At 41.6% G+C, this 12,137-nt stretch overlaps 1 long non-coding RNA gene across 1 annotated transcript; it reads left to right on the forward strand.

Moving 5' to 3' along the window:
* Nucleotides 1-837: 837 nt before the first annotated feature.
* LOC121066206 lies at nt 838-10,100 on the forward strand. Its single transcript, XR_005817581.1, has 3 exons — nt 838-896; nt 2,059-2,108; nt 9,850-10,100. It is a non-coding gene; the product is annotated as an uncharacterized LOC121066206 (long non-coding RNA).
* Nucleotides 10,101-12,137: the final 2,037 nt, after the last annotated feature.

Genomic DNA, 12,137 nt, shown 5'->3' on the forward strand with positions numbered 1-12,137 from the left:
AGCCATCAGGCTGAGCTAAGCCAGTAAATCAAGGAGAAAAGTGCAATGCAAAAATTTCATGTCAGGATATTGGTGGTTAAAATTACTCTGTTGCTGTTTAAAAACCAACCAACCAACCAAACAAACAAACAAAAAACAACAAAAAACAAGGTGAAAATAAATGCAGAATTAAGCTGGAATACTATGTCTTCATGAGGAAGCAAGGAATGGAGAAGTAGGAGCTTCACAGTTCTGCTGTTGAAATTTAGGAACTTCCCAGAAATGTTGTAACTTTGCATAGTGCTATAGTGTCAGATGGGTTGTGGCAGCTGACCAAGGAGTAGCAGTCACTCACTAATGTGAGGTAAGATGTATTACCTAGGCTTTCATGCTTATGACAAGCTAATCGCAGCACAATGGTATGTGACCTGGACTTCTTCCTTGGTCATTGTTTGTAAGCATTGCAGGGGTGGGAATACATTTTTGATTGGTGCATTTGAGATTAGTTTTAATTCTCTTGGTTTAGCTGTATATAAAACTACATTTTCCTGTAATTACAGATCCAAAGAAGCTGCACCTGATCTGAAATGTGACCCTGATATGCAAGAATCCCTGTAGATATTTGCTATTGCATTCCCAGCCAGAGGCCCTGAAACCAGAGCCCGTGTGCACGTGGCTGATGGGGTGCACATCTGGGTAGCACCTGGAGCCTCATCTGTCCCTTGACATCACCCATTCATGTCAACCCAGAAACAAATTGAGCCTGATTTTTATTCTCTCTCGTGATGGGTGGACAGGAGAACATTACTACTTTCTTGACCTTTTCCACCCAAACTGTTCCTCCTTTGTTCTTGCACAGATTTAGCTGCCCTTATCTCCTGAGGTGGGAAGCTTGCCAGCCTCACTGCAGCTCTCTGGTGAGTCTTCCCAAAGGTTCCCTTCTGCCTGGTTCTCCCTCATTCAGACGCTTTCCATCACTGATGAAGAACTGATCTGATAGTTTTCCTCCTTTCGGGCTGTGCTGACTGTGCCAGGCTTCAGTAGCCCTTACTGCCTTTTTGGCTTTCACCCCAGTGATCTGCAGTCTGCCTCTGGAGCAGTCTGTCTTCTGTTTTCTCCCAGCACCACACACTAGCTGGGTTTTGTCACATCCAGCAGACACAACACAATGAACATTTCCATCGCTCCTGTGAGGGAGCCTAGGGTCTGGCCACTGGGAGCTGTGTGTCCATGCTGGCGTCCAGAAGTCTGGAAATTTGTGCACTAAGTATAAGGAGATGAAAACCCCCTCAGCCACTGTCTCTTGCTATTGGCTTTTCCCCCTTCTTTTCCATGGGGATGTATCTGTGTTCTCTGCCGCCGTCTCTGTTACTTCTCCCATGTTTTGTCTGCAGGGCAGTCCCCTGTTCCCCTCCCATCGGCTATGTTTTTAGAGTGCTGCACTATGAGCAGTGTCATGATTCTGTAACATACTGGAGACTGCGAGTCCAACTGAAACCTCTGTAACTTATGGTACCTACAGGTACTTGGCTTTTAAGGCTGTTAATCCCTCTTCTTGTTTACCTCCCATTCCACGTGGCCATGAAGTATGAATACCATTTTTCCCTTAGATTCATATTGATCTGAGTTCTGAATTTCTACTTATTTCTGTAAAAAGTAACAACAAAATCTTACAGACCTATTTCGTCAGTAATAGTGCATGATAAGGAGCAATAAACCTGCACAGCACAGGTGAACATAAATACCAATCCATAAATGCAGTAGTCATCCACTGAACAGGTAGCGCAAAGTCTTAGTTTTTTTCCAAATCTTATTTTCTCAGTTCAATTGGTTAAAAAACAATTTTGACAATGCAAGCCCTTCTGTTAAGACACAAGCTAATGGAAATATTGTGAACGAAGTATTGTCAGGTGTATCTGTGAAGTGTAGGAATCATCTATGGTAATCTGAACTGACTTTCCTAATAGGCATGAAGATGGAGAAATACAGTTAATGTATATTTAGAGGAGGGAAGAAAACGGATAGGGAAGGTAAATGCTTAGAGAAGGTGATGAATCCATAGTTACGTTTTTCTTACAGACATGGGTGAGAAATCCTCACTGGATTCCAGTCTGTTGCCTAATGAATAAGTGAATATTCACTTCATGAGTGATGTTCCTGGAGGCTGGTTTGCACCCTTGCTCAGCAATAAATCCCATTAGCATTTGTTTTCATTAGAAATTTGGATAAGGAGGATGTTCTTAGGAATGACAATAAATACATGAGAAGGAAATGCGGTTTTTTAGAGGACAGAACTGCAGAATGATTGTAAGTCCTCAGATTTTGTTATTAGTTTGTGTTTCATGTTGCAAATCTAGTATGATTGTCTAACATATCCTTAACTGCAAGGTGATGGTCCCATTGTGAGAGCTCCTGAGCAGGCATACTTGTTAATGCCACTTCCAAGTATTCCAGCCCACCACTTGGGAGTTTATTCTTGTTTCTCAATTTTCCACATCATTGCTTCTATACTTGAAAACATACACCAATATTGTTTTTCCTGGCATGCTGCTTGGTTAAAATACAACACTAGATATACAAAATATATCAGTGTATGGTGTATGACATAGGTTTAAAAAAAAAAAAAAGTATTTATAAACATATATGTATATATAAGTTCATGACATAAATAAAAGATAAGAGCCTGTCTATACTCAAGAAACCGAGTGATGTGAAGTAATTAAGACCTAAAAATATGGAAAAATAAAATTAATGATCTTAATAGCATAACTGACACAGTGGAGTGATATTTCACTAGTATACTCATACCGGGATAGCTGGAAACCCGATTTCTGACCTGTGTAAATTGCTGTTTTTGGAAACCAATTGCAATGTCCCTGTGAGAGCCACATGGGTGAATGATGCTGCCTGTGGATGTGGGTCATAATGGAAAATTGTTAGTAACAGTCATCGGAAAGGAAAAGGAGCTGAATATTCTGGTCAAACCAAGTTCTTGTAAAACCCTAATTATTCTTGTCAAAATCCAGACACACAAGTGAGAGAAGAGCTGTGGCCAGAAGATGAAATAAGTTCCTTTAAGCACTGTTCCTGTGGTTGAACAAGGAGCCTAGAGGATATTCAAGCTTCCTTTTCCCACCCACAGTACCTCCCATCAAAAAACACAGTCATGCTCTTCCATCCTGCCTAGCTGGACCTTTTTTTTTTTTTTTTCCCAACTCCTCCTTTGGCCCTGCAGTGCTGATCAGAAGAGGCTGAAAGCATTGTGATATTTGGGACGTGTCCATTCCCAGGACTCTCTGAATCATCATATGATGGTGGCAGGCAGCGTTGGTGCAGATAAAGTTGGTGGGAGTCGGGGTAAAATCTTGATTTTTTTTGGTACAAACTCATTCTCCTTTGTTTGTGTCAAGAAGTGCTGAAAGGATGCCTAGGGCATGGCGGGTGCCATGGTGACATTAGAAGACCCATCACAAGACCTCACTTGCCCAAGGGCAGCACCGTGAGGACAGATGTAACCTGGGAGCAACTGGGAGTAGTCTCCAGTCAGCTTCATCTTCAGCTGAAGTTAGTCTTTGTGAGAGAGATTAGTCATTTGTTTTCTGTGCAGTTCTGAGGCTTTTCTCTTTGCTTAAACTGCCAAAACGCTCCCTTGCAGTGAGTTGAATACACTGTTAGTATCCTGACTGAGATTCAGTGTGGTAGCGCCCTCTTGGATGCCGAGCTTGAGATGCTCCCTTGCATCCACGTGAATGAGTGCATGCACCAAGTGGTCCTGAGCTGTCCCATTTGGGTACGGAGAGGATAAACAGTACCAATGTGGGATTTAATGCCAGTTGCAAAGCTCGTGTAGAGCCCTGGCTGAATACCTGCAGAGATGGCCAGTACTGATGTGACCAGTACATTGCTCTGACCATGGTGTGCTCAGGACCTACACGAGCTCGTTCAGAGCTATCTTTGTGCCTGGGTGTAAACCCCGGTCCCATGCTCTGACTGCATGAAAGATCTACTCTCTCGGTGTGGCTGACTATGGATATGTGTACACTACATATACGGAGTCCAACTGAATCCTTGTTTTCTCTTGAACTATCTGCTGTTAACTATTGTTTTACTCAGGTTTTAATTAAAAATAAAATAAGTGCAGCATCTATTCTAACCAAAAACTGATTTATTTTTTATTTTTAAACCTAGCTAATAAATTTATAAATCTGCTTCTGCAATGTATGTACACTTTATGTCTTATGTGATGTCAAATATTTTCAGTCCTTCTGCCCAGTGGGAGTTGAGTACCAACTGCAGACCAGGGCTTCCCCCTTCTCTTGAAGGTAGTCATGGCACTGAAAACAGAACATTACTTGTAGTATTCCATAAAGAGCACAACACACTCAATTTCAGCTTTCATTTTTTCTTTATAGCTAATCTAATAAGTAACAAGATGTGTGAAATAGTGCAGTTAGTGATGATCAGTGAACACTTCTTAAAGGTCAGGAAATGTCATCTTTTTTTTTTCCTGTTGTCACTCATAGAGGCTGGGTCACTGCTGTGTGTGAGTGAGAGACAGGCAAGGCTCAACCTGGAGGGGGAAAAATCCTGGAGACTTCTGTTTTCTCCTTGAGGCAATCTCCATCATCATGAATGCATGTGTTACAGCTAATACTGCTGAAAGCTGGGGTGGTTATAAATATACATATTGCCGAAGGCCAAATTCTTGGTGTTGTGTGAAGCCCTTGGCAATTATGTGAAGTCAAAACCCATCGTAAAGCTCTCAGGTCAGAGTGGCCTTTGCGAATATTACCGTGCTGCACAGCCATCAAGCCCTCCTACAAATTCAATCTTCAGTGTAGAAAGGGAGCCCCATTATGGCATCTTTCGACAGAGAGGCATGAATTAATCAATTAATTAAATTTGGTGTAATAGGGTGATTTTAGGAGAGGGCCCTGTGGAGTCAGGAGCAGTAGGTACTGCATCTGGGAGTGTGAACGCAGCAAATGCTCCCTTAATATTTTTGCTTGGGACATACTGTGCACTGGGGCCAGACCCCATGGCAGGGCAGGCTGGGGTTGGCAGCCCAAAGCGTAGCACGTGCGCTCTTCTTCAGGACCCTCATATCAATCTGCCTGGTGTTCTGTTCAAAACATCTCATCAGTGTAAATGCTGGTGCAGGTTTATCATTTTTTCATACCAAGGAGCAGAGTTGCCTGAGGCACTTGGCAGGACTTGCTATAAAATAGGAAGTGTTGGGAGGGTTCAGGCAGCGTGGTGCCCCTTGGCCCTGACTGTTAGCAGATGCTGAAGGGGAAAACTTGTCCCGCTGATAGACATTACGGAATAATCTTCCTAGAAGGGAATTTGTCTCTTAATTCGTCTCTTAATTTGTCTCTTAATTCAAAGCAATTACTGCTTTGCTTATTCAGTAGAATACTTTTTTTTTTTAATGTCTCATCTGTGGAGTTTGGGGATCCTTTAAAGACATTTAGCCTTTATGGTGTCTTCTGACCCCATCTTCCCCAAGATAACCCCATGGGAAACCTTCTGTCACCCCACATAGAATATGTTACTTTCTGCTAGTTTATTTGTATATCCTGATGTTTATGTTTTCAGAGAGGGTAAAGGGCTAATTTCATGGCATTTTCTGTTTTTATACATCTCTTGTGTATCTTCCCATTCATTATTCTTTGAGTATCTTTTATCTTTCCGACCCTTAGTTAGAGGCTTTCTGTGCACCTAAATGTTTTATTTGCCATTACTGTGTTTTTGGCTGCATTTTTTTGTGAGATGGGAGAGAAGCACTGTTTCCTAAGACAGTGGAGTCTTTAACCTTTTCAGTAATGATTTATGTAGCATTAATTACTGTATTCATTATAGTTGGCTTGTTTTTCTTCCCCTTTGTTTCCATTGCCCATTTCTATTACATTTTTACTAAGCTATCACAGTGACCTCCTGGCCATGTCCTTTTGCAAGCATATTTACATGTCACAGAACAGAATGCTGAGTAAAGGAAATCTGGCCACATCACTGTGATTGGGCTGCCTATTTATATAAAACAAATATTTAAGTATAGTCTGCAATTTCAGAGCTTTGCAGTAATACAAGTAGAATCAGATCTTTATTAAGAGACTGAAAAATCCAGTTATTTAACCACACTACACTGAACTAGAAGAATATTCGATTTCAGACTGGAATAGGACTTCATGAAATCTGCAGCAGAGTGATACTGGCAGGGTTTTTAATTTTTCATTATTTTTTTCTTTTGCTGTTTGCTTGTTTGCTGACTCTACTTACCAAAAGCAACTAGGAAAGAGCATAAGGAACTGAATTGTAGTGCTAATTCTGTATTTATTTGTGATCAAATTGCTTTCCTGTGCTTTGATTTATGAGGAAGGGGAAGCATAAATGGATGACTAAGGGATTCAGCTGCAAAACTCCCCTTAATTTCTGTGTCTGCTGTTTGGTTGAGCAGTGCAACAGGCTTTAAACTTCTTCAGTGGTGCCCACAGTATGCTGAATATGATAGAAAATGTTGTCTGGTTTAACTCTGAAGAGCTTACAGTCTAAGCAAGACAACAACAGTAAGAATTAATTACTGTATATATAAGAATAAATTAGTGTGTGCGTACATATATATATATATATAATGATTAACAATGCTGTTTACTCTTTTTCTGTGGAACCTGTGAGAAGAAAGAGTTGTTGGAATGTGTATGCACAGTGGCTGAAGACTACAGTAGGGAAGGGGCTCCATGTTCTCCATCCAGAGAAGCTGTGGATGCCCCATCCCTGGAGGTGTTCAAGGCCAGGCTGGATGGGGCTTTGGGCAACCTGGTCCCTGCCCATGGCAAGGGAGTTGGAATTAGATGGTCTTTAAGGTCCCTTCCAACCCAAACCATTCTATGTGTGGGAGATGGGACAGATCACTAGCAGATTGCGGTGGTATTTCACAGCTGATGTCCTCAGCTGCAGACTGTGCAGTAGTGGTGGTGCTGTGACCAGGTAGTGCTGACTAAAGTGCCTAGATCACCTGCCCAGGTGCTGATCTGTGATGTACTAAGCAGTGCAAGCAAGTAGAAAGGCCTCTTGGTGATGTTAATGCGTTTCAGTGAGAGGACACAAGACATTTATTTGGGTGGCAAAACAGTCCCTTCTGTCTCGTTCAGTTTGCTTGTACCCATGCAAAAAAAACATCCACAGTGTGGTGAGGGACTGTGGTCACAATGTACAGAGGACTGTGGTGAATTCGGTCACTAAATGCCTTTCTAGGAAGCATGCTCTGTCTCAGTGTGGGACCTGTGGCGTGAGCCTTTGTGATCTGCTGTGTGGTTGTAAAGGACTCTGTGGTTTTACAGTCCAGGGGCAAAGCATTGGCTGTTCTCCAGGAATGAAAAAGCTCTCGATGAGTCTTGAGTCTAGTCCATGGGTACTCTCAGTAGCCAGGTCATAGGAGGTTTGGAGAAGTGTCTTATTCTCCACCAGTCAATGACGATGTTTGCTCCCACAGCTCCCGTTCCAGAAGCTGGTGCAGAATTACACCGTGTTGATGGAACCATTGAGCATTTCCAGAATAAATTTAAGAAGCTCAATATTCTCCTCATGTGTTTGGATTCTGTTTCTAATTTATATTTCTGGAATAGCTTCTTCTCTTTCCCTCTCTCTCCTTCTTTTTCTCTCTCTTTGTTTTAAAGTATTTATATTTTTTAGCACCTTAGGCTGCTGCCTGTTTCCATTTTGCCATCCTTTGGCTCTTTGTCTTAGTGACGGTAAAAGGGAAGAATGCATTGCGTTTGGTCCTTGCCTGTTAGTTGTGTTTGTTTACTTGCTGGTGAATTATGCTGACATTTCCCCCTCGGGAGAACTTGTCTGCTGTACTGCAAGATGCACTGTTCACCTATGAACATTACCTGGCTTGATGTGTCCACAGGGCCAGTTTTCTGTATATGGAGAGGCCAGAAATGAAATAAAATCACAAAAGAAAGCAAGGAGAAGAAAACAGAAGTAGGCATATTTTGTAGGATAACTTTTCTGCATCTATTTGTGTGGCAGAGACAGAAATGCAAAGTTGTAAGAACTGTTTTTTTGAAACCGTTGCTAGAGAGTACTTCTGTTGCCCCACATGAATATTTTCCGTGATGTGACACACAGAAATAACAGATGAGTAAGCCACGGTGTTTAATTTTTCACTTTTCCTAGCCAGGCCATATTTTATGGTTTCTATGAAAAGTGCAACATAATATCTGTGTAGCCGTGTGGATTAATTTGCTTTCTTCTGGGCTGTGTAATTTGACCAAGAAAAGATGTGTTTTTACAACTATTAGTTTGGTTATAGATCATATCTAAGAACTTATATAATATTAGATGTCACTAATCATCATTTAGAAAAGAACATTATTCAGACGAGAACATGGCAGCAGCCCATTGACTGTAGCAGCTCTGAGTTCCTGTATCAGTATAATGCTTAAACTTGTGCTTCATTTTAAGCACCCGTAAAAAGTATCATTACCTTTTTAATGTTCATTCTTAAATACCACTCAGTGGCCCCTTACAATTCAGGATGAAGGCAAAGCAACTGTGGAGCTTGCCTGAAGTTAGGCGAGAAACCAAGGGCAAAGCCAAGACTTTCTGACCCGTGCTTCTGGCTGGGTGCTGTTGCTTGCATTGTTAGCTGCTTTCTTTCAGCTGAATGGAGCTGAGTTTATGTTTATGTTTATTCCACTGTCGTACAACTAAATTCAGTCATTTGACAACTTTCATTGCATGCCAAGTTATTGTTGCATTTCGGCTTTTGAAATTCAGCCGCTTCTTCTGTACCCTTAATAACTGCTTGGAAGACAGAGAGTCCTTACATTTTCCTTGTGGAAACAGTTGCTTGGTTTGATGGAGGGAAAATGCATCATGAAATCAGATGTTTCTAATTGCTTCTTGTTTCAGGAGTTTCTATTGTACACTGAAAATCATCCCTAATGCATGAGTAAGCCTGATGAATAGATAGATTTGAAAAACATTGACTCAAAATAAATCTCTCTTGGAAGAGGAATAATTGTTGACTAATCCTCGTGGGAGAGAGATACGAGTTTCTTGCAGGCTCTTTGAACAATAAGACTTCAAAGAGGATCAGTGAAAAGTAAGAAAGGTGTACTTGATTGTTTATTCTCTTTTGCCATTAGGGCATTTGTCTCATTAGTGTTAACAAGATTTCATACTGTCCTCAGGGAGACAGGTACCTTCCAAGAAATGCCTATAAGGAAAAAAAATAATTGTCCTAAGTGCCATAGGCTGAAGCGTATGTAATTCATAAATCCTCAGCTGACATAATAGTTCCTGAGGCCTTTTCTTCAGAGAGAAAGGGAGAACAAATGCTATGAGGCAAAGTAATTGGTAAATTGAAACAAGCTGTTAGAGGAAATTAATATTTTTGGGCAAGGGTTTGTTGCAGGTGAAGGTGAGACCCAGCAAGGGGAGAATGTCTCTTTAATTACTGATGGGGGGCAATGCCTGTGTGTTTCTAACTCAGTGTCCCCTTTCTGACAGTGCAGCATAGCATCCTGCAGCAGCAGGGGCACTGTTCCTCTTCCTGGGCCCTTGGGTTGTGCAAAGCAGCTGGCAGAAAAGCATGGAAATACCAGGTTTTGTACGGCCTTGCAGGGCTGGGGTCTGGAAAATGAAGTGTGAGAACTCCAGAGCTTGTAGGATTTAGATCCAGATATATATAAGACCTTTATTTTGAACCAAGTCCATTAATTTTGGGTGCCTCTAGTTTTAGTTGCTCAATCTGATACACTTCAGTCGCACCCAGGAAAAGAGGACTCCAAAAACGACTGGACCTCTGAAAATGTTTGTCACCGCTGTTTGTTTTCATGTAAGTTGGTGTCTGCTTTTCAGGGAGAGCATGGAAGGAGCAGACATCTGGATTGCCTGTGACCAGGACAATGCGCATGGAGTCCTTGCTGCAGGGACTCCTGCAGGGTCTGGGGGCCGCTCATCTGGAGCTGCACAGTTGTACATGGAGTGGTTGGTGACTTCAGCTGCTGCGTAGTGAGCAAATGCATTGCCCCCTGCTTCCTTCTAGGTCAAAAATGAAAAGATAGCTAATTAAATCATGCTTTTAATGCTATTTGAATTATAAAACAAAAATGAACCATTTCTGGCGTATTTTTTTCATTAATTCTATGTCATAAAATGTAATTTAAATGACTTAAGTAGCCCAACCAAGTCATTTTGCTAATTATCATAACATAAACATAAAGACAGTATAAATATATGTAAAACCTCACTTGAAGTTTTCCCTGACACTGCCCCTCCACAAATACTTACTGAATGCAATTAAAAACATGACACTAAGCCTGTTGTAACCTTGTTATAACCCTTTATTCTTTGTGCATGTGCCATCTGGGGGTTAGAAGATAAAGAACCTTATTCCTATCAAGACTATTAAGAACTATTTTTCTAATAAGCTATGGCTAATGTCTGTCTTGCATCTGCCCAACTTCCTTTTATGTCTCAAATTTAAACCCAGGGTTTTGTAATGAGGGGCCTTGGGGAGTTAGTGATGAAGCAGCCGGTCCCAGCAGTCAGTGGGGAACAAATCGCATCTTGAAAAGGGACTGCCGTCATCCTGAGAAACACGAAGAGACATCAGCAATGTGAAAACAACCAAGTGAAAAAAACTCCAAACACTTTTCATGTTTAAAGCAGCCTTTAGAGGTAGAGAGATAGGGATGTTTTCATTTTCCTTTTTTTTTTTCCTTTTTTTTTTCCCTACACAGTCAGATTTTTGGAGCTAAAATCAATTTTTAATTTCTGAAGTGCTGTTTTAGTTCTTGAGCCTGTATATGGAAAATATGACTGTCAATAGGAAATGTTTGAAAGGAAACATATGACAAAGCCCCTGCTGTGCAGACAGGCAGGGCTGGCCTAGATGGGACTTGCAGCTGAATTTCACCAATAAAAAAGCAGCATGTATCTCTTTTGTGGCCTACAAGTACAAAAGTTTGCATGATTTTAGAGCTACGTTATGAGGGAAAGATACCAGAAGGTTGATTAAAATGTGATCATTGACCTGATCAAGATCTTAAAGCATTTGTGATAGCATTTTATGTTGTTTTTTTTTCTTTTTACCACAGCTGCCCCAGTGTTCTCCTGACCCCAGCCTGAAGGAACTAGTTGCAGAGAAATTTATCCGAATATACCTTCATCTCCTACAGAGGCTGGCAAACATTCAGTAACACAGATTTCTATGAACTTGTTATTACTCAACAGCGAAACAAATTGATCCAATTTAGATGTATCCTGTTTGTGCAGTTTGCTCCAAAATATTTTTCATGTGTTCAGTTTTTAAACAGAAATGTTGGAAGATCTCAGGTTCAAAACGTCCCTGGAGATGTTCTGTGGATACCTGGAGGCTTCTGAGGATGCCTTTGTCGTGGTGAATTTTCAGTTAAGGTGCAGTTTATGATACTCAGTTTTTAATCATACGTGATGGGCTGTCACAGGCTCTGTGTGATGCCATTCCTCAAAGATGTTGTTACAATTTCTTCTACGTCTTAAATTTAAATTTGAAGCTTTTGCATGATAGATCTTAGGGAGTTAGTTATCATAGAATTATAGAATCATTAAGGTTGGAAAGGCCTCCAAAATCATCTGGTCCAACCATCACCCTGCCACCAATGTCACCCACTAAACCATGTCCCTAAGCACCACGTCCAACCTTTCCTTGAACACCCCCAGGGTCGGTGATGCCACCACCTCCCTGGGCAACCCGTTCCAACGCCTGACCACTCTTTCTGAGAAGAAATGTCTCCCAATTTTCAACCGAAACCTCGCCTGGCTCAACTTGAAGCCATTCCCTCTAGTCCTATCACTAGTTACCTGTGAGAAGAGGCTGACCCCCAGCTCCCCACACCTTCCTTTCAGGTAGTTGTAGAGAGCCATAAGGTCTCCCCTGAGCCTTCTCTTCTCCAGACTAAACAACCCCAGTTCCCTCAGCCGCCCCTCACAGGACTTGTGTTCCAGGCCCTTCACCAGCTTCGTAGCCCTTCTCTGGACACGCTCCAGGGCCTCAGTGAAGGCCTTAGCAGCTGATCCCAGTAGTTTGTAGCTCCAAATCCAGGATAAATAATGGTGCCATATCCAGCTCATGTTAAGGGGCTGAGATTAATGTGTGTGTGGGA

This window comes from Cygnus olor, chromosome 2, assembly GCF_009769625.2.
Source record: "Cygnus olor isolate bCygOlo1 chromosome 2, bCygOlo1.pri.v2, whole genome shotgun sequence".
NCBI classification, from domain to species: Eukaryota; Metazoa; Chordata; class Aves; order Anseriformes; family Anatidae; genus Cygnus; species Cygnus olor.